We start from the raw sequence: 18,784 nt of genomic DNA on the forward strand, positions 1-18,784 counted from the left end.
GCGAGGACCATCCATCCATCCATCCATCCATCCATCCGTGATCTACCGCTTTTCCGGGTCGGGTCGCAAGGGAATCAGCTCCCGCAGGGATCCTCAGACTTCCGTCTACCCAGCCACTTCTTCCAGTTCTTCCGGACGGATCCCGAGGCGTTCCCAAGCCAGCCGAGAGACACGGTCTCTCTGGCGTGTCCCAGGTCGTCCTCGGGTCTCTTCCCGGTCGGACGTGCCCGGAACACCGTCCGGATCAGACGCCCCAGCCGCCTCACCCGGGTCCTCTCGACGCAGAGGAGCAGCGGCTCGACACCGAGCCCCTCCCTGATGACCGAGCTTCTCACCTGTTTCTCTAAGGGAGATCCCGGACACCCTGCGGAGGAAACTCATTTCGGCCGCTTGGATCCGGGATCTTGTTCTTTCGGTCACGACCCACAGCTCGTGCCTATAAGTGAGGGGGGGGACCGTAGACCGACTTTCGCCTGAGAATTTCATTGGTTACCTTCGTTTGTGAGGCAGCTGACAACCGTTCGTCATCTACATCGCCGACCCGAGGGCGATTCCGGGGTTCAGGTCTTGCCCGAGGACACTCGCGGCGGTGCCGTTGTGAAATCCCCGGCGGAACCGGTCGGTGGATCACCGGCGCCGCAGCCGCTCGTCGGCGGGAAGTCGGCCATATTGCTTTTGAGGCGGCCATTTTGGGCACATTCCCGGGATTTGGACTCTGACAAAATTCGTCGGGGTGACCCCGAGATCGGAAGCGGGCAGAGCAGAGTAAAATAAAACCCAAAAACTGAAGTGGCACATTCGCGAGACAAAACCACATATTTCAATTTTTATTTTTAAAAGAAGAAGACAAACTTTGCTTGTTCCGAAAACAGAAAACAAAATCGGTCGCGGAGTGGCGACATTGCGTAGCGACGCAAACCACAGGCGCTAAACTCGCACGCGAGGCTCCTCGGCGCTCAAGCACACTTTTGCGCCTCTGCAAAACGCGAAAAAACATTTTTTTAAAAATAAAATCAAAACATCTGCTCGCCCCTCACAGCGTCGGCTACCCGGGCGCCGTCTCCGCTAATGCACTTTTGCTGTTGACGTTGTTTCACGCGAGCTGAACGAAGTCGCTTGTCCGGGCGACATCTGCGCTTGGGCCTTTTTTCCGGGACGCCTTAAAAAGAAAAAGAAAAAAAAAAAAAAACGCCATTAGAGAAAATGCGGGCCCGCGAGGCGGCGGATCGTGTGATGCGTTCGGACAGCGAACAGATGTGGAGCCGCGCGCGTGCACAAACGCGCAACTTTCCACCGCGTTCGGATGAGGGGCGTTCAGATGTACACAAAAAGTCAAATTTCCTACCCTCTGCTAAGGCTATTGAAGGCATCTTGCGTGCAATTAGTATCTCGTGCGACAAGTCAGTGAAGAAGTGACGCGCCGACGCACAAAAGTGTGCAATTGTCCGACACACACACACACGATGGGTGGCGATGGCTGTGGGGGGGGGGGGGGGGGGGTCGGGGGGGGTAGAGTGGGGAGCAACACCTGCTCCTCCATTTGAAAACTATTTAGGGAGGCATCAAACTCCATCAGGGCGAGTCTGATTGCGCTCGTCTCTCCACACTCGCCGAGTCAATTACCCCCATCCCCCTTTCACCTTACACACTTACACACACCTGAGCCGCATCGCCCCCCCCCCCTCCCCAAGCGGGATAATTGCGGGTGCTCCAAGGGCACCCGTCGCCACAATGGCGTCCAATTCCAGCCCCGTCGTCGGCCTTTTACCAAGCCTAATAGCTCCGGCGAGGGGCGCCGACGGGAAATTAGCCTCGGCGTTCGCGTGTTCGCGCGTCGGCGCGCGATGGGCGCCGGCACACCCCCCCTTGTTTATCCGCCGCCGTTTTTGAAATGATCAAGTTGACGCATCTGTCAGACGGCGCGGGCAGGAAAGCTAAAAGGTCAGCGGGCGACGCCGGCAGCTGCTCCCGCGCCAAAACGCCTCCCGCCGCCGCCGGATAACGCCGTCGTCATTACGCCGCAACAGATGGGACTTTCATTTGGCGGGCGCGCTCGCCGCATCTGCACCTCTGAGCAGGTTTTCGCGTACAAGGTTGCGACGTACTTTCAAGGGCGGAGGTCGGGTCTCGCTCTTCCCGAGGCGGGAACAACTCTCGGTCCGCTTTCATGAGAAGAGAAAACCGGTCCGAAGTCCTCGTGGTCACTTGTATTAGAACGGCAGAGCAATTGACTCCAGGTGAGCTCTGGTGATCATTTTTTTTTATTGCTTTATTACCAGCGTGAACAGCACCAACTCACCATTTTTTAATTTTTAATTTTTCCATTTTTGAAGCGCTTCACCGAACAGTTCTATAAGTGTAAAAATAAGTGGTAGATCGCTCGTTGCTGGCATTTTTTTTAGTTTTTTAGCAGTAGCATTAGCTTGCCAACTGTTTGTAGCTAACAGTTAGCAGGTAGCGAGCTAGGTTGTCACCAACATTAGCAGCCAACCTTAACTTTTAAGCATCGCCAACTGGGTTAAAAATAGTAAAAATAACTATCATATAGCTGGTTGCTAAAGCTAAAATTTAGTCTGTAAATAAGTCACGATATAATTATGTTTGCAGCTAGCTATCTAGCTCGTGATCAACATTTGCAGCACACTCAACGGTTCTACAAGTGTAAAAATAAGTGGCAGATAGCTAGTTGATAGCATTTTTTAGTTTTTTAGCAGTAGCATTAGCTTGCCAACTGTTTGTAGCTAACAGTTAGCAGGTAGCGAGCTAGGTTGTCACCAACATTAGCAGCCAACCTTAACTTTTAAGCATCGCCAACTGGGTTAAAAATAGTAAAAATAACTATCATATAGCTGGTTGCTAAAGCTAAAATTTAGTCTGTAAATAAGTCACGATATAATTGTTTGCAGCTAGCTATCTAGCTCGTGATCAATATTTGCAGCACACTCAACGGTTCTACAAGTGTAAAAATAAGTGGCAGATAGCTAGTTTTTAGTTTGTTAGCAGCAGTGGTAGATTGCCAACTGTTTGTAGCTAACAGTTAGCAGGTAGCGAGCTAGGTGTCACAAACATTAGCAGCCAACCTTAACTTTTCTCCAACTGGGTTAAAAATAATAAAAATAACTGACAAACAAACAGCCTTTCAATTCCAAATTCCACAAAAACAAAAAGCTACTACTCTAGTGATGTCACTAGGTGCTACGAGCTCACAGTTTGAACGCGACGGGACGCCGTGTGCGAATCCCGATTGGCAGCTGCCATCGCTAGCGAGCGCCGCCAATTTGATTGCACTTTCCCCGGACTTCGGGGCGCGGAGCGTCCGCGGCTGCCGGCCGGCGGACTTTGAGGCGATCAAGTCGGGTAAAAAAAAAAAAAAAAAAAAATTAATTATGAATGGATTAAAAGTGGATGTGTAACGGCCGCGTTCAGGAGCGCGTCAGGCGTGATGGATTCCGTGAATTAGACGTCGTAATTGTCTTCCGTGGAGCACTTGTGCATCCTTGATTGAAGCGAAAGGGGCTTACGTGTACATTATGTAGCGCTATTAACCTCTTGATATACAATTTGCCCCCCGCCCCCCGCTCACGGCGGTGGGTGCAAGGACATTACGGCAGATCAGAGCCCCTTTTATTCGACATTAGCTGATATATGACATTCCACAGTGCTGACGTTAATATTCTGTATAACACGAAGCGGACGAAAAGTACATTAAAGCAAGAAGTTTCTTACACGCAGTCATAAAATACAGAAACGTTTCTGTACTAGCTAGCAACCAAGTGCTACTTTGTGGGCTACCTAGCCAGAAATCATCTAACTAAAGCTAACAGCTGACACTTTAAAACACAACTGTTGTGAGAGTGTCAAAATGAGCAGTAGCTTGCTAGCGGTTTGTAGCTAACAGTTAGCAGGTAGCTAGCTAGGTCGTCACAAACATTAGCAGCCAACTTTAACTTTTAAGCACCTCCAACTGGGTTAAAAATAGTTAAAATAACTATCATATAGCCGGTTGCTAAAGCTAAAATAAGTTGCACCTAGCTATCTCGCTCATGATTAATATTTTCAGCACACTCAATGGTTCTACAAGTGTAAAAATAAGTGGTAGATACCTAGTTGCTGGCATTTTTTTTTAGTTTGTTAGCAGTAGCAGTAGCTAGGCAACTGTTTGTAGCTAACAGTTACCAGGTGGCGAGCTAGGTTTTTACAAACATTAGCAGCGAACTTCAACTTTTAATCATCTCCAAATGGGTTAAAAATAGTAAAAAAAATAACTATCATATAGCCGGTTGCTAAAGCTAAAATTTAGTGGGTAAAATAAGTTGCAGCTAGCTATCTCGCTCATGATTAATATTTTCAGCACACTCAATGGATCTACAAGTGTAAAAATAAATGGTAGATACCTAGTTGCTGGCATTTTTTTTTAGTTTGTTAGCAGTAGCAGTAGCTTGCCAACTGTTTGTAGCTAAAAGTTAGCAGGTAGCGAGCTAGGTTGTTACAAATATTATCAGCCAATTTTAACTTTTAAGCATCTCCAACTGGGTTAAAAATAGTAAAAATAAATGTCGTATAGCTGGTTGCTAAAGCTAAAATTTAGTCTGTAAATAAGTCACTGTATAATTATGTTTGCAGCTAGCTATCTAGCTCATGATTAATATTTGCAGCACACACAGTGGTTCTACAAGTGTAAAAATAAGTGGTAGATAGCTAGTTTCTAGCATTGTTTGATAGCTAGCTGGGTATCATACAGCATTATATGCTTGCTCATATATCCATTTTTTTAATCAGCCAACTGTTGTACAAATATAAAAATAGGTCAAACCACCTTTAACAGTTTGCGGCTAGGTTCAAAAAACAAAACGAGCTAGTTTTGCATGTCGCTAAAGTCACAAAAGTAGCTCCACGGCTAATCACGCTAATCACCTTTTCGGCTTTCACCGACGTGAACGATGACTTCCTTTAATGGGGCATCAGGCCGCTAAGGTACCTTCCTTTGTAGATTTCCCGCTCGTTTTCAATTAAGCGGCGTCGCCATTACCGTGTGCTAATGAGAGTCGTATTAATTATCCCGCCATTGGCTAATTAGCCGCTCTGGATGACGGCATTGTTGGTGACACGGGAAAGGTGTGTTCAGTATTTTGGATTTTTTATTTTTTTTCTTTCCGCTGGGCCGCGCGTGCCACATCTGCGTCGATCCTTGCCGACGATTTTAATAATTGACGCGTCCCGGCTCGCACAAAAGATGTGCACCCGCTAAAGACCGCCCCCCCGCCCCCATCATGTAGCTTTCACGCTTTGCAAGCATATGGTTATGAAATGTGCTTGTAAAATAGTAATGCCAAGTGGGTAGCGTTGTCGTTGTAGTCCTCGCTCCTTGCTAGGTGGAATTGATGGCCGGTCATCGACGTTTAGCGATGTAGCATCGTCCACCCGTCTCGTATTCGTGGTTCAAATTTGTTAGCAAAAAAAAATTACCCTAAAATGGCCGCCCGGAAGCAAAATGGCGGACTCCCTGAGCCTTTTTAGCCTTAGCTTCTTGCTTCCCTTTTACTGTTTTGATTCTAGCAGGCTGGGAAATATTGCGCTAGCACACCCGTGACCCTTGTGAGGATAAGCGCTTCACAAAATATTACTAGCTGAATGTTGGCATTTTGGTTTGGTTCGACCCAGTTGTTCTTGCTCCTTTTTCTTGGACCTCATCAATAATGTGTGAGCATGCACACGCAGCAACGCCCATGAAATATGTATATATTTCTTTTTCAATAATAAAAAGTATTTCAAAGACGGTCGCTGCTGAAATGTTGATGAGGGCGCCGCTCACTTGCCCGCCAGACAGAATTGATTTTCGTACGCGGCGTAAACGCCAGATCGGACGCGCGGCGTGCATTCTGAACGGGAATGGGGAGAAATAATAGTAATAATAATAACATATTTTTTAAAAACAATAAATAAAAGTCACACGTGAATTAGGTGATCATGATAACGGGATTGGAACAGTAATTAAAATCATGGAATACGATAAAATCAAAGCTACACAAAAAAAAATCAAATATAAATACAATAAAAAATGTCAATTATATAGTAGTAAACTCACAAAATAGAATTATATAATGTAATGGACCAAAATAGAAAAAAACCCCAACAATTATTATTGTAGTGAAATATAGATTAAGTTGAAAACATGTAAGCATTGGAAGAATCTCAACTTTATTTAAAACGATTAACAAAATGAGGAAAATGTCTGAAAAATAATTACAATTCTTTAAATTTAAAATGTAATGTAATTAATTAAAATTTATGAAAACAAGCAAACAAAAAATGCAGAGATTTCATGAGGAAAAAAAATTAAAAAATAAATTAAATCAAACATTTCATTTTTTTTAATCATTTCAACTAAAACACAAAATAAAAACGTCATAGGCATAGACATCTATTTTTAATAATTTTGTTTATAGCTTTGAGGCAGCCGTCGTTAGCGTCCACTAACCTTATTTATTTGACCGATATGACACGATACACCACGTTTACCACAATGACAACATCCGCGTCGTCAAATTGGCGACGTGGGCGAGTGCGTCGCTTCACATTTGCAGAACCGACGTCAACTTTTGCAAAACGTCTGTCGTTTTTCCCAGCATCCTCCCCGACCTGCTCTTTGCTTTTTCTTTCTATGAGGAAATCGCGGCCGTCGGTGCGACCAACCGGTTGGCCGCGCCGGCCTCTTAATGAATAGCGGGCGGCCGTTAGCGCCGCAAAGTGCTCCCAAGAGGGCCGAAGGGCGGGGGTGGGGGAGACCTGTCATGGCCGCCCCCGGTGGGAGTTGGCGTCTAGCTAATAATCTCTCAGCGAAGTAACTACTAGCGTAATGTTAGCATTTTGGTGAACAAGCTAATAACAGCGTAACCGGGCCTGCGTTTACGAGTGCCCCACGTTACGTGTTTTTTTTAAATTAGCACTATGACGTTAATATTTTGTGTACAGTGGTACCTTGATTTAATTTACAAGATGTTTTTAAAGTTACTAGTGGAGCGTAAGGATTTTGGCTAACAGGCTAATAACAGCATTATTTTACGTACAGTGTGGGAGATTTTGAGCTGTCGCCCAGCTAATTTTTCTGCTTTAGCCTGGTGAACAAATGACCTCTAGAGGGCGGTAGGGCAAAAAAGCAAACGTACGCACTCAGAAGGACTTTAGCTCGATGTTAGCCGACGCGAATGTAGCCGGGCTTGGTCGCCAGGAGAGGTGAGGCGTCGCCGTTTGATGGCCGCCGCGATCGATGGTTAGGGCCAAGTTTTTCGTCACCGTCGGACAAAAGTAGTGCGATACCCACGGAACGCCAAAATAAGAGCTGGCGCTTGTGAGACCGCATGAAAGAAAATGTTGCATTCAAACTGTTTCACTTTTTGTGGTATTTCCTTCAACATTTCCAGATGTGTATCGACACCCATGTGCGGTCACTATAACGTTACCCTTACTGCCCCCCAAAGGACCGGAGTGGAATCGTCTCACATGCCCTCCAAAACGCAATAGCTTTGTTGTTGTTTTGCAATTTAGCATTTTTAAACATTTGTTTATTTGTGTAACATTTTCTACGTACCCCCAAAAAATACTAGTGTGCTTTTTTAATCGTTTACTACTAAATTCTGTCAACGAACAGGTTGCATAACAAAAAGAAACAAACGTGCGCTATTTATTTAGACCCCTTTTCTGAAGGCAATCTTGATTTTTTTCATTTCTTATTGTTTTGTAGCCACCGTAGGACGTTGTTGATTTTTTTTTTAACTTATTCATGAATTAATAATGTTCAATCGGAAAACATATTACCAATCAGAATAAAAGCCACGTACGGCCTTTTTCACTTTTTGTAGTATTTCCTTCAACATTTCCAAATGTGTATCGGCCCAATGCGCCGTTACTGCCCCCCAAAGGACCGGAGTGGAATCGTCTCGCATGCCATCTAAACGGCAATAGCTTTGTTGTTGTCTCGCAAATGTAGCATTTTTAACCATTTGTTTATTTGTGTAACATTTCCTACGTACCCCCAAAAAATTGTTGTGTGCTTTTTGAATTTTTTAGTACTAAATTCTGTCAGAGAACACGTTGCAAACGAAAAGACTGACTGCTAATTAAACAAACGAACGTGCATTATTCCATTTTCTGAAGGTAATCTTGATTTTTTTTTTTCTTTTTTTTGCAGCCACTGCAGGACTTTGTTGATTTTTTTAACTTATTCATGAATTAATAATGTTTAATCAAAAACATATTAACAATTAGAATAAAAGCCACATACGGCCTTTTTTTTTTTTCACGAAAAAAAAAAAAAAGCAAATGGCTGACAATGGAATGAAAACCACAAGGCTGCACATTAACAATGCCACACAAACACACACACACACACACACATTTGATTAATTGTATTCACGTGTCATTATGCGGCAGCCTGCCGCTAATTAACTTAAGCGCGCTTTTGCATATTGCACTTGTTTAATTTCACAGTGAGCGCCATTAATGAAAAAAAACAAAAAGAAGAAAAAAAAACTCATTTTGATTGGGAGGCCTTTTCCATTTGCTGCCCCACGCGAAACAAAACAAAACAAAAAATAAAATAAAAAAAATGATGATGCGCGACGGTTTGTTTTATGGCATTTCCACAAACGTCTTGCATTTAAAAGAATATTTATGTATTTATATTTGCGGGAAAATTTGCCTGGTTGTGAAAATATGAAACATTTTGTAAACTCGTTTCTTTTCCTGTTGCTATGTTGCTAATAATAGAAGATGAACACATTTCCTGGCTAACAGGAAGTTGTGATACCTGGAGTTCCATTCCGCTTTTTTTTTTTATTTTTGATCACTTTTGTCAATTTTGGAATGGTTAAAAGGATCATTTTGACCATTACGATTCAGTCTTGCGCACTCTTGCCTCACGTCTCTGCGTCGGCAATTACTGCCACCTACAGAGCCGGAGCGGAATCCCGACTCGTCTGTCCGGTCGCGTCACGTAAATATAAATGTCAATAGGAATCGCGTAAATGTGCATTTGCGCGTCGAAACGGAGCGCAAACGTCGGCACGGGGAAAAAAAAAGTTGCGGCGTGGCTCGGCCCGACACGCAGCGAGGCGTGTTTGTCGTCTAAAAACAGCAGCGCAATTTACCGCAATCAGCGCGTACAAGGCTGCTCGCCCGGGGCGATACTTTTGTGTGTACCCTGCAGCGCAATAGCTGTCAACAACAAGCCCCCCCCCCCCCCCCCCATTTGCCCCCCCCCTCCCTTTTTGGTGGGTCAGCTGTAAGAGTCACGCAGTGTGTCCATTACGCACCGCGTGAGGCCCACCACGCCTCCTTTCTGTACACCCCGTTTGGCTTTTACTCTATAGGAGACGACTTGTACTTTTTATACTTAAGCGCACAAACTTAAGAAGGGAAAAAACGTCAAAGTCTATGTTCAAGCTTTTTTTGTTGTTGTTTTATATTCAATTTTTAACTTCATGTTGTAATTTTTAGACGTGCAAAACGTGTCTGTCTGGCTAACTAAACACCTTTTAAACTCTTAAACATACAGTAATGCCATGCATCCATCCATATTTATGTATTTTTTATTTTAACTTATATTTCTAGTAATATATTATTTATCTTTTTATCCATATTTATATGTATATATTATTTCTATATTTATTTATTTATGATTTACTTAGCCACTTATCCTCACGAGGGTCGCGGGGAGTGCCGGAGCCTATCCCAGCTGTCAACGGGCAGGAGGCGGGGTTACACCCTGAATTGGTTGCCAGCCAATCGCAGGGCACATGGAGACAAACAACCAATCACACTCACAATCACACCTTGGGGCAATTTAGAGTGTCCAATTAATGTTGCATGTTTTTTGGGGGGTGGGGGTGTGGGAGGAAACCAACGCAGGCCTGGGGAGAGCATGCAAAATCCACACAGGCGGGGCCGGGATCGAACCCGGGTCCTCACAACTGTGAGACCACCGCTTTACCAGCTAATCCACCGTGCCGCATACTGTAAACTCGATAAGCATTTTTTTTCCTTATCATTTCTTGTTTTTTTTTTTAGATTATTTGTTTTTGTTTTTTGGAAAAGCATTGGTCTCACAGTTCTGAGGTCCCGGGTTCAATCCCGTGGCTGAGTGGCTTTTCTCCGGGTGGGCACTCTTCTAAATTGCCCCAAGGTGTGATTGTCAGTGTGATCGGTTGTTTGTCTCCATGTGCCCTGCGATTGGCTGACGACCAGCCCCGCCTCCTGCCCGTCGACAGCTGGGATCGGCCTCCGGCACCTCCCGCGACCCTTGTGAGGATAAGTGGCTAAGGAAATGGATGGGAGGGTGTTTCAAACGGTCATATTTTTGGCCACTACCCCGAAATTGCAGCATACATGAAAAATCTCCCAATATAGCAAATTGCGCAGGATAAGAAAACTGCGACTAGCGTAGATAATCTAGATGAATAACATAGAGCGTACTAGCTCGATCCATGTGGATGTCAGAACGCGACCATATTTGGCCATGGAAACGGATCTTTCGTCCATTTGTGAGGTTGAGCCAACAATGTTGATGCACATCCAACGCGAGCGGCGCCATCTTGTTTGTCCTTTCACGTAAACAAACAATCACTTTTTTGTTGCCTTTTTTTTTTTTTTTTACATTTTTTTTTTCACTGTGAGATTGACGCGTTAAAAACAAGAACCGCCGGCTCTCGCTGTGATCGCAAAGAAATATTTATTTTCTCCCGCTGTGAAGTACTTCGGCTCAGCTCCTTGACAGAAAGCCCCCCCCCCAAATCCCGAGTGCCTTCGCTGGCTTTTGTTGTTGCTGTTAATATTTCACGCTGAGTCCTTTCAATATTTATGGCGCTCTGGGCATTTCAAATGTGGCTGCCCCCCCCCCCCCCCCCCCCTCCACAACACGAGTGCCGCGCGTGTGAATTTTCCAGTCATGAATGAAACGTAAAGTTTATAATAAATGGGCGCCGTTCCATCATTTCAATTTACATTTTTTTTTTCCCGTTCGTCCCTTGTTTGTATTTTTTTTTTTTATAATCTTTGATGTCCTTTTGTCAGATTTTTGTTTGAAAAATTAACAGATATGTCTCAATAAATCAGGCTATACTGGAAAAAAAATGTATCGATTATTAAAATGCGAGAAAGTCCAGGCTAAATTTTACACTCCGCAATATTTCCTTGTTAATAACTTTCATTGTTGCTACATCGTTTGTTTCAAAATATTTGACTTTCTGCACAATTTGGGGGTTTTGTTGACTGTCAGTTATCATCAAAATTATGCACATATATCAGAGAAATATCACAAAACATTTAATTTTGAATCTGTGTGGTTCATTTCTATAATTTGAGGACATCCTGGCCATTTTTCATCGGCTAGCTCGGCTCTGATTGGTCAGCTCGTCTCACTCAAGTTTACGAGCGGACGCCGCGACCTCTCTCTCTCTCTCTCTCTCCGTCTCTCTCTCTCTCTTTCTCCAACTCTGCGCGAAAAGCTCAGCCGACGGCGTCCACTCCCCCGAATTAGCGCGACTTAATGAGCGCCGCGAGCGACCTGTCCCCTCCTGAATGAGCGCTTGACACTTTTCCGGCGCGTGCCGTATTCAATCTTTAAAATGTCGAAGTGGGCGATGACAGCCACGTAGTTATGAATGAAGCCCTCCGAAAGCCTAACGATCGCTCTGGTGACAAGTGGTCATTCAGCGGCGACTGATTGGAGAGAATTAGCCGCGTGTCCCGCCATTAGCGTTCAAAAGGCCAGCGGGGGGAGGACAAAAAAAAATCAGCTCCACTGGTGGCGGTGGGAGCACAATGGATATTTCTCTGCCCAGAATTAGCAAAAACGGTCCACGAGAAAGTGAGAATATGAAGTCGTTATATGGAGATTGTAGCTTGAAATCCACCGCTAGCCGCTAGTAGTATCTCCGACTGATTTTGGATAGTGACTAGTAGCTAGTAACGAGCCTCCGTGGTCCTTATCGCAACGTTGCTTTATTGCTTCGTAACGTTGGCGGGCCTGCCAGGGTGCTAGTTGGACTTAGCATTTTTGTTTAGCATCTACGGACTCGCCGTTGATCACGTAGCACATATCGCTCATACAGTAGCTCGCTGTTAAATGACACACAATGATCCAAACACTCTATGAGACAATTTTTTAAATCTTTTAACAACGCTTTCAAAATAATAAGCGGCAGCAATGTTTAGCTACAAGTCGGTAATAACCCTGCGCACCAGGGTTAGCGTTGTGCTAGCATCCATTCACGCCATCGCACTCGCAAATCTGCACAGTCGAGCACGAAAAGCCACGCGCGTAAACGAGTAGAAATACATAGATATTGAAAGACGTCGCTTAGTTTGTGTGGTATTGCCGTGGTTAGCGTTGTGTTAGCATAAATTCACTTCCTCGTACTGCAGTCACTGATTTGACGGGCGCTATCGCACTCGCAAATCTGCACAGTTGAGCACCAAAAGTCACGCGCGTAAAATTTGTTAAGAGTAGAAATACATAGATAATTGAAAGACGTCGCTTATTTTGTATAGTCTTGGCAGGGTTAGCGTTGTGTTAGCATAAATTCACTTGCTCGTACTGCAGTCACTGTGATTTGACGGGCGCCGTCGCACTCGCAAACCTGCACAGTCGAGCACGAAAAATCACTCGCGTAGAATTTGTTACGAGTGGAAATACATAGATACATACATAATTCATATACGTCGCTTGTTTTTTTGTAGTCTTGACCAATGTTCTGTCTAAATTGCGTACTTGTCGCACGGTCTCAGCGCACATGAAAACCGATCCAGGCGCAGAACGGAACGCACGGTCTCTGCAGCTCAGCCTACTTCCTAGTTTACCTGACACCACCCCCCGCCGCTCTTAAAGGGGTACGCTCATAATTCCAAATAGAACACACACCCGCAACTTTACATCTACGGGGATGACTGGTGGACCACACCCGTAATTTTATATCTGCGGGCATGACTGACAACACCCCTACATTTTTTTACATATTTTTAAAGAAACACTGTCATGCGTCCGTACCCCGCTTATCCCCAATCGTCTGATTTCCGGCCCGGAACAACCTCGCGCGTCACGTTAAAGTGCACTAAAATCGGGTCGGTCGCGAAATATGAATACGTGATGACGGTCGCGGCTTCTGCCGTCTCCATGGCAACCCCCTCCTGCACGCCGCTCGCATGATTTTATTATTATTTTTTTTTTTGGTCAAGAATTGCGTTAGCGTTTCGCGCCGTCTTTCCGTTCCGGCGGGCGGGGCGGCCATCTTGAAGGCGTCGATCAAGTCGGGAAACGCAAAAGAAGACCAGACAGCGTTTGTTGACTTAAGGTGAGTCCGCGATTAAGCCAGGTTCAAACGGGGTGGGGGAGTTAAAAGTAGGCCGGGGTGAGGTGTGTGGGGGGGGCGTTAATAATTCACAGTATTAATTTAATCACATTTCATATGCCGAGTTGCCTCTAATCCCAATTTAATGACTAATTAGACGCTCGGAGGTTGATTGGAGCCGAGGCCGATTGGACTCCTCTGATGTGCGTGTGCATGTGTATATGTGTGTGTGTGCGTGTGTGCTAATCAAAACGTTATTCAGCACACCGTGTCGGGAATTAAATGAGTTTTCCCGCTGACTAAAATTGAAAAAATTGAAAAGTTCGATATGAGAGGACTTAAGGTAAACAAACAAAACAAAAAATTTTTTTACTTATAATTCAGTTTTTTTTTTTTTTAAATAATTCGGTTGCAGTTTTATGTTCTGATAGATGCTGGAAAATATATATTTTTTTAAATCTAAATAAAACGTGGTTTTTTTTTTTTTCAAATTTTTAAAAACATAATTTTCTCAGAACGGTTCTGATGAAGGGCCCGATATTATTCCAGAAAACAGCAAAACATCCATTCACCCGTCCATTTTCTTACCCGCTCGTCCTCACAAGTGTCAACGGTCCCAGCTACCGTCGGGCAGGAGGCGGGGTTAGACCCTGAGTTGCCTGTGTGGGGTTTGCATGTTCTCCCCATCCTCGCGTGGGTTTTCTCTGGGTACTCTCATTAATTGGACAATTGACCCGAGGTGTGATTGGTTGTTTCTCTCAACGTGCCCTCCGATTGGCTGGCGACCAGTTCAGGGTGTACCGTTGACAGCTGGGATAGGCTCCAGCACTCCCTGCGTCCCTCGTGAGGATAAGCGGCAAAAAAAAAAATGGATGGCCGGACGGATTACATTTGTTATCGGCAGATATTCGCTGTGTTATGATGACTAACGTGTGTTTTGTTTTGCTGATGGACAATTTCATTTGGACTAAACCATAATTATTCGCAGAAAACACGATTTGCACTATTTTAGTTTGTCGGCAGGAATTAAAAAAAAAAAAAAAATGGAATGGCAGGTGGCGGATTTTTGTTCATTCATGAAGATTGTTGCCAGGTGACGTCTGAAAACAAAGTAACGGCAATTGTCAAGCGAGGTGTTTTTTTTAAATTTTCGACAATTCCATTTTTGTTTGACATGAATTAACAGCTGATAAAAATGTCATTTATTATCCAAGATTGTTTGGCGAGCGATTCGTTTTTGGGTTGAAAACATTCCATTGGCGGTCTCGTGCGGGGTGAACTTTGACCGTCGCAGCCGTCAATCAATAATGGCCGCCCCCTCTCCCCCAATCATCCTCGCCGCACGCCGCCGCGTACGCGAACGCGGCAAATTACAGGCCGGCTTTCGCCTCACGCTGCTCAAATCCTCGGCTGACCGCCGCCGGGTGCCTCGGGGGAGGGCGACCGATCTCTGCGGTCCGAGCGGTCGATGAGCGCCAATCATAGCTTTACTTTCCAAATGCATTTTGTATTTAATACAGAATACACGCGACCTTTTGTTTGCTGTCCGGCCACCCTCGTTCATTACCCAATTGCTAAATTGCGCTAGCTCGTAGCTTTTTAACGGAGCATTTCTTGCAATAAAATGTTCATATTTTCATACAGAACTGTGTTTACAAATATACTGTCCAACTCTTCTTGTCCTTTCGATGAAAATACGGACATCTGGTCACCGCGCTAGCCATGCATCTGCTCGCGTCATGCTAGCACTTAGCTTATTACCTCAACTTTTCTCTCAATACTTATTTCACGTTTAATACAAAGAAAGATTTACAAATACACTTTTAATCATCCCAGTTAGCACTTCCTTTGCTTGCTTCATGCTAAAACCTAGCTTAGGTGCTGCCCGAGCGTCCGTGTTATTTCTTTTCAAATCTTGACTCACGCTCACCAAGCGTTCCTTTGCTAGCGTCATGCTAAGACCTAGCTTATTCCCTTAGCGGTTTTCTCGACACGTAGATTTTCAACGAAACGCGGATCGGTGCTGCCCGAGCGGCCATGTTTTTTCTTTTCAAATCTTGACTCAGCCTCACCAAGCGTTCCTTTGCTCGCGTCATGCTAAGACCTAGCTTATTCCCTTAGCGGTTTTCTCGACACGTAGATTTTCAACGAAACGCGGATCGGTGCTGCCCGAGCGGCCATGTTTTTTCTTTTCAAACCTTGACCCGTCCTCACCAAGCGTTCCTTTGCTCGCGACATGCTGAGACCTAGCTTATTCCGTTAGCGGTTTTCTCGACACATAGATTTTCAACGAAACGCGGATCGGTGCTGCCCGAGCGGCCATGTTTTTTCTTTTCAAATCTTGACTCAGCCTCACCAAGCGTTCCTTTGCTCGCGTCATGCTAAGACCTAGCTTATTCCCTTAGCGGTTTTCTCGACACGTAGATTTTCAACGAAACGCGGATCGGTGCTGCCCGAGCGGCCATGTTTTTTCTTTTCAAACCTTGACCCGCCCTCACCCAGCGTTCCTTTGCTAGCTTCATGCTCGAGCCTAGCATGTCTTTGCTTTGCTTTCAATTTGCATTTTACATAAAATACAGTGCAACCTTCAAATATGTCCCCCGTGTCTTTAGTTTTCTATGACTGGCCACCTCAATTAACAATTTATGTATGTAAATTCACGTTAACCGGGGGCTAGCTACTACGGCTAAAAAAAAAAAAACTCACGTTAGCGTGTAAAAATGTCATTCCATCCACTCCCGGGTTGATAAATTAGATACAAGACGTGCTGATGTAAAGTTTATGCCGCCAAGTTGATCACATAAGCCCGCCTCGCCGCAGATAATAACTGGAGTGAAGCGAGACAAAAATCTATTGGATGATAACGTAGCTTCTCCGGGTCCCTGGTGTAAGACGCTTAACTTATAAAAAAAAAAAAAAAAAACTCATTTGGCTGGCTGTATCTGCGTTGATGCACTCTCTCCCTCGTCAATAACGGACGAGGCGGCGGCGGCGCGCGGAAAAAATGAGAGGGGAATATTAAACAGGGGGAAATACTGCCTGCGCGATATGAATTTTATTTGCCGCTAATAACGACGAGCTCCGATTGAGAACGTAATGTAAGGGATATTTATTTGCCGGCTTTTTTTCAAGGAATTCCCATATAAATGAATTTTAAAGACATTATGAAAGAATCTGCATTGTTGAGCCGAGATTGACTTTTATTTTTAGCGGGTGTCAAACTCGAGGCCCGGGGGCCAGGTGCGGCCCGCCGCGTGATTTTATGCGGCCCGCGAGGGCAAGTCATGTATCTCAACTTCCATGATTTTTGTGAAGATCTCAAACAAAATTTCAAAATCTCAAATCATATATGATAAAGGTGATCTATTGGAAGCATTTTCGTGTGGCCAAACACGAACGATAGTCGGCAAAACCCAACACGCTTGATTCCCGAGCCCAAAAACGAGTTCATAAATTTCACGTGCGGAAGCATTTCATGGTTTCACGGTCATAACGTCAAAAATGACAGGAGACGGGATTCGCTAAAAAAAAAAGGTAGCTAGCTTCATCGCGCTAGATTTTAAATGAATTCCGCGAGTGATGAAGAAAATGCACCGCTGGGATTGTTTTTTTTGCAGACTTTATCACAACATTCGTTGAAAAACGAGTTAACCAATTTGATGTACGGCTAATCTGGACGGTTGTCGTTTCCACCGATCGTTGAATATAATTCATACGCGCAAAATAGCATAATGCGTCACCTTCTCATCTTTTAAATCAAGAGTCAATTTGTTTTTTCCTCCCCCCGTTGAAAGCAATAACACATTTATTTTATTTTTTTTTTCGCCTTCTCTTCATATCTGCCAGCACGTTTCGCTCGACGGGAAAAATGAATCACGCGCACGCGACATCCGGGGGCCGCGGTGCATTAAGTGGTTTCTCGCCCGCTGGGCTTGACGGCCATGTTAGGACAACACCAACCGAGGCCCGCCGTCCGTGCTGTTTGTTAACGGGTCCCCGGCTTGGCCGTCATGGAAACAAGTCGAGTGCTGACGCTTTGTGTTCGTGAGCATTATCATTTTGCCGATTTTTATATTTTTACTTATTACTGTCGTATTCTTACGTTTCTATGCGGATTGCCATAGATTAAAAAAAATATTATTCCAAGTCCATTTTGCTCCAAGATGTTTGATATTTTAGTACATTTTCCAAAATGTGTGTTTGCTATCTTTATTAAGCGTTCTGATCTATTATAATAATAGATTATTGGGTGTCATTTATCATTGTTATTGTTCGCTCTGTTCACTGATTGGACTGGAGCCCTCACGTGATTCTACTGCCAAAGTGGCCATTTTGGCTCAAGTTACCAAATGTTTTGTTTTTCCCCTACAAAATTAACACACTATTTTTATTTATTGTTTAAAACCCCTAATAACGTTAAAGAAAAAATATTGAGGGGAAAAAAAACTAAATAATGTTCGTAATGACAATCGTTTGACTAGAAACACCCCTTTTTCCTTATTCTCCCCGCCCCTTCGTCCTTCCATTGGCGGACGCTATCAATACCTGTATCTGATTGGACCAAAGCTCTGCCCGTCACTAGTGTAGACGTGGAAAACCCGGAAGTCACTGCGAAACGTTGCTACGCTGGCGAACGCAGAGCAAAGTACAACAAAATGCTTTTTTTTTTTTTTTTTTTTTTTTAACCCCCCCAGTTTGTTTGTTTTGTATTTGTTGATTTGCATGTGTGCGCCGCGTTGCCGCTGTGCATTCACGCGATAAACAACTTGAAAGAACACGGACTGTAAGTATTTTTGCGAATTGAATGAATGGAAACTGGAAGGATGTTTTGCCTTTTTTAAGTCGGAATAATGTCGTGTTTATTTGTACAAAACGTGACATTCGGTGCTCCTCACTGCTTTTTTGTGCTATTGTCTCCGACTGTAAACATGTCCCCAGTTAGAGCGCCTCAGTCTTCACGCTCCTTGAGCATGCTAATTATAGCCTCCTAAATTATTTTTCTTTTAACTTTTCCCTTTAGAGACTCTAAAGTAGCTTCCCCGCATTTTTTATTTCACTTGAACGCACGAGCATGATTTTTAATGTTAAAAACGAGGGAAAAAAAAAAATCAGTGTTTTGTGTCCACAAAATAGTACTTCTGATTCATGACCACATTGTACATTACTACTACAATACTTTCGTGGCCAAAATATAGCATTTTATTTACTTTTCATTTATTGTGGCAACAATTTAGTATTTAATGCACACGTTATATCTAATTACTATCCACAAATTAGTATTTCGTACGCACATAACCGATTAGTGGCCATATTTTGCGGGCAAGTTAAATTTGTAAACACGTTTCTCAATTTGTTTTTGTTTTTTTTCCAACCGCAGAACAAAACAGATGCTAGCGATAGATAATTAATTGAACATGTCCATATTTCCCCAAAGTAGACAC

General features: G+C 44.1%; 1 protein-coding gene across 5 annotated transcripts in view; it reads left to right on the forward strand.

Annotated features, from left to right (window-relative positions):
* triqk (triple QxxK/R motif containing) overlaps positions 1–18,784 on the forward strand; it is a 59,329-nt gene that overhangs the window by 30,917 nt on the left and 9,628 nt on the right. For 2 of the 5 annotated variants that reach the window (XR_009795242.1, XM_061821534.1), the window contains exon 1: positions 17,243–17,383. The exons of 1 other annotated variant lie outside the window; for it this stretch is intronic. The gene's annotated coding sequence lies outside the window, so the exon portion shown is untranslated. Of the gene's footprint in view, positions 1–17,242; positions 17,388–17,919; positions 18,127–18,784 lie in introns of those variants that run through there. 2 more of the 5 variants (XM_061821561.1, XM_061821545.1) reach the window with 2 other exon arrangements.

The sequence above is a fragment of the Syngnathoides biaculeatus genome, chromosome 1 (assembly GCF_019802595.1).
Source record: "Syngnathoides biaculeatus isolate LvHL_M chromosome 1, ASM1980259v1, whole genome shotgun sequence".
In the NCBI taxonomy this organism is placed as follows: Eukaryota; Metazoa; Chordata; class Actinopteri; order Syngnathiformes; family Syngnathidae; genus Syngnathoides; species Syngnathoides biaculeatus.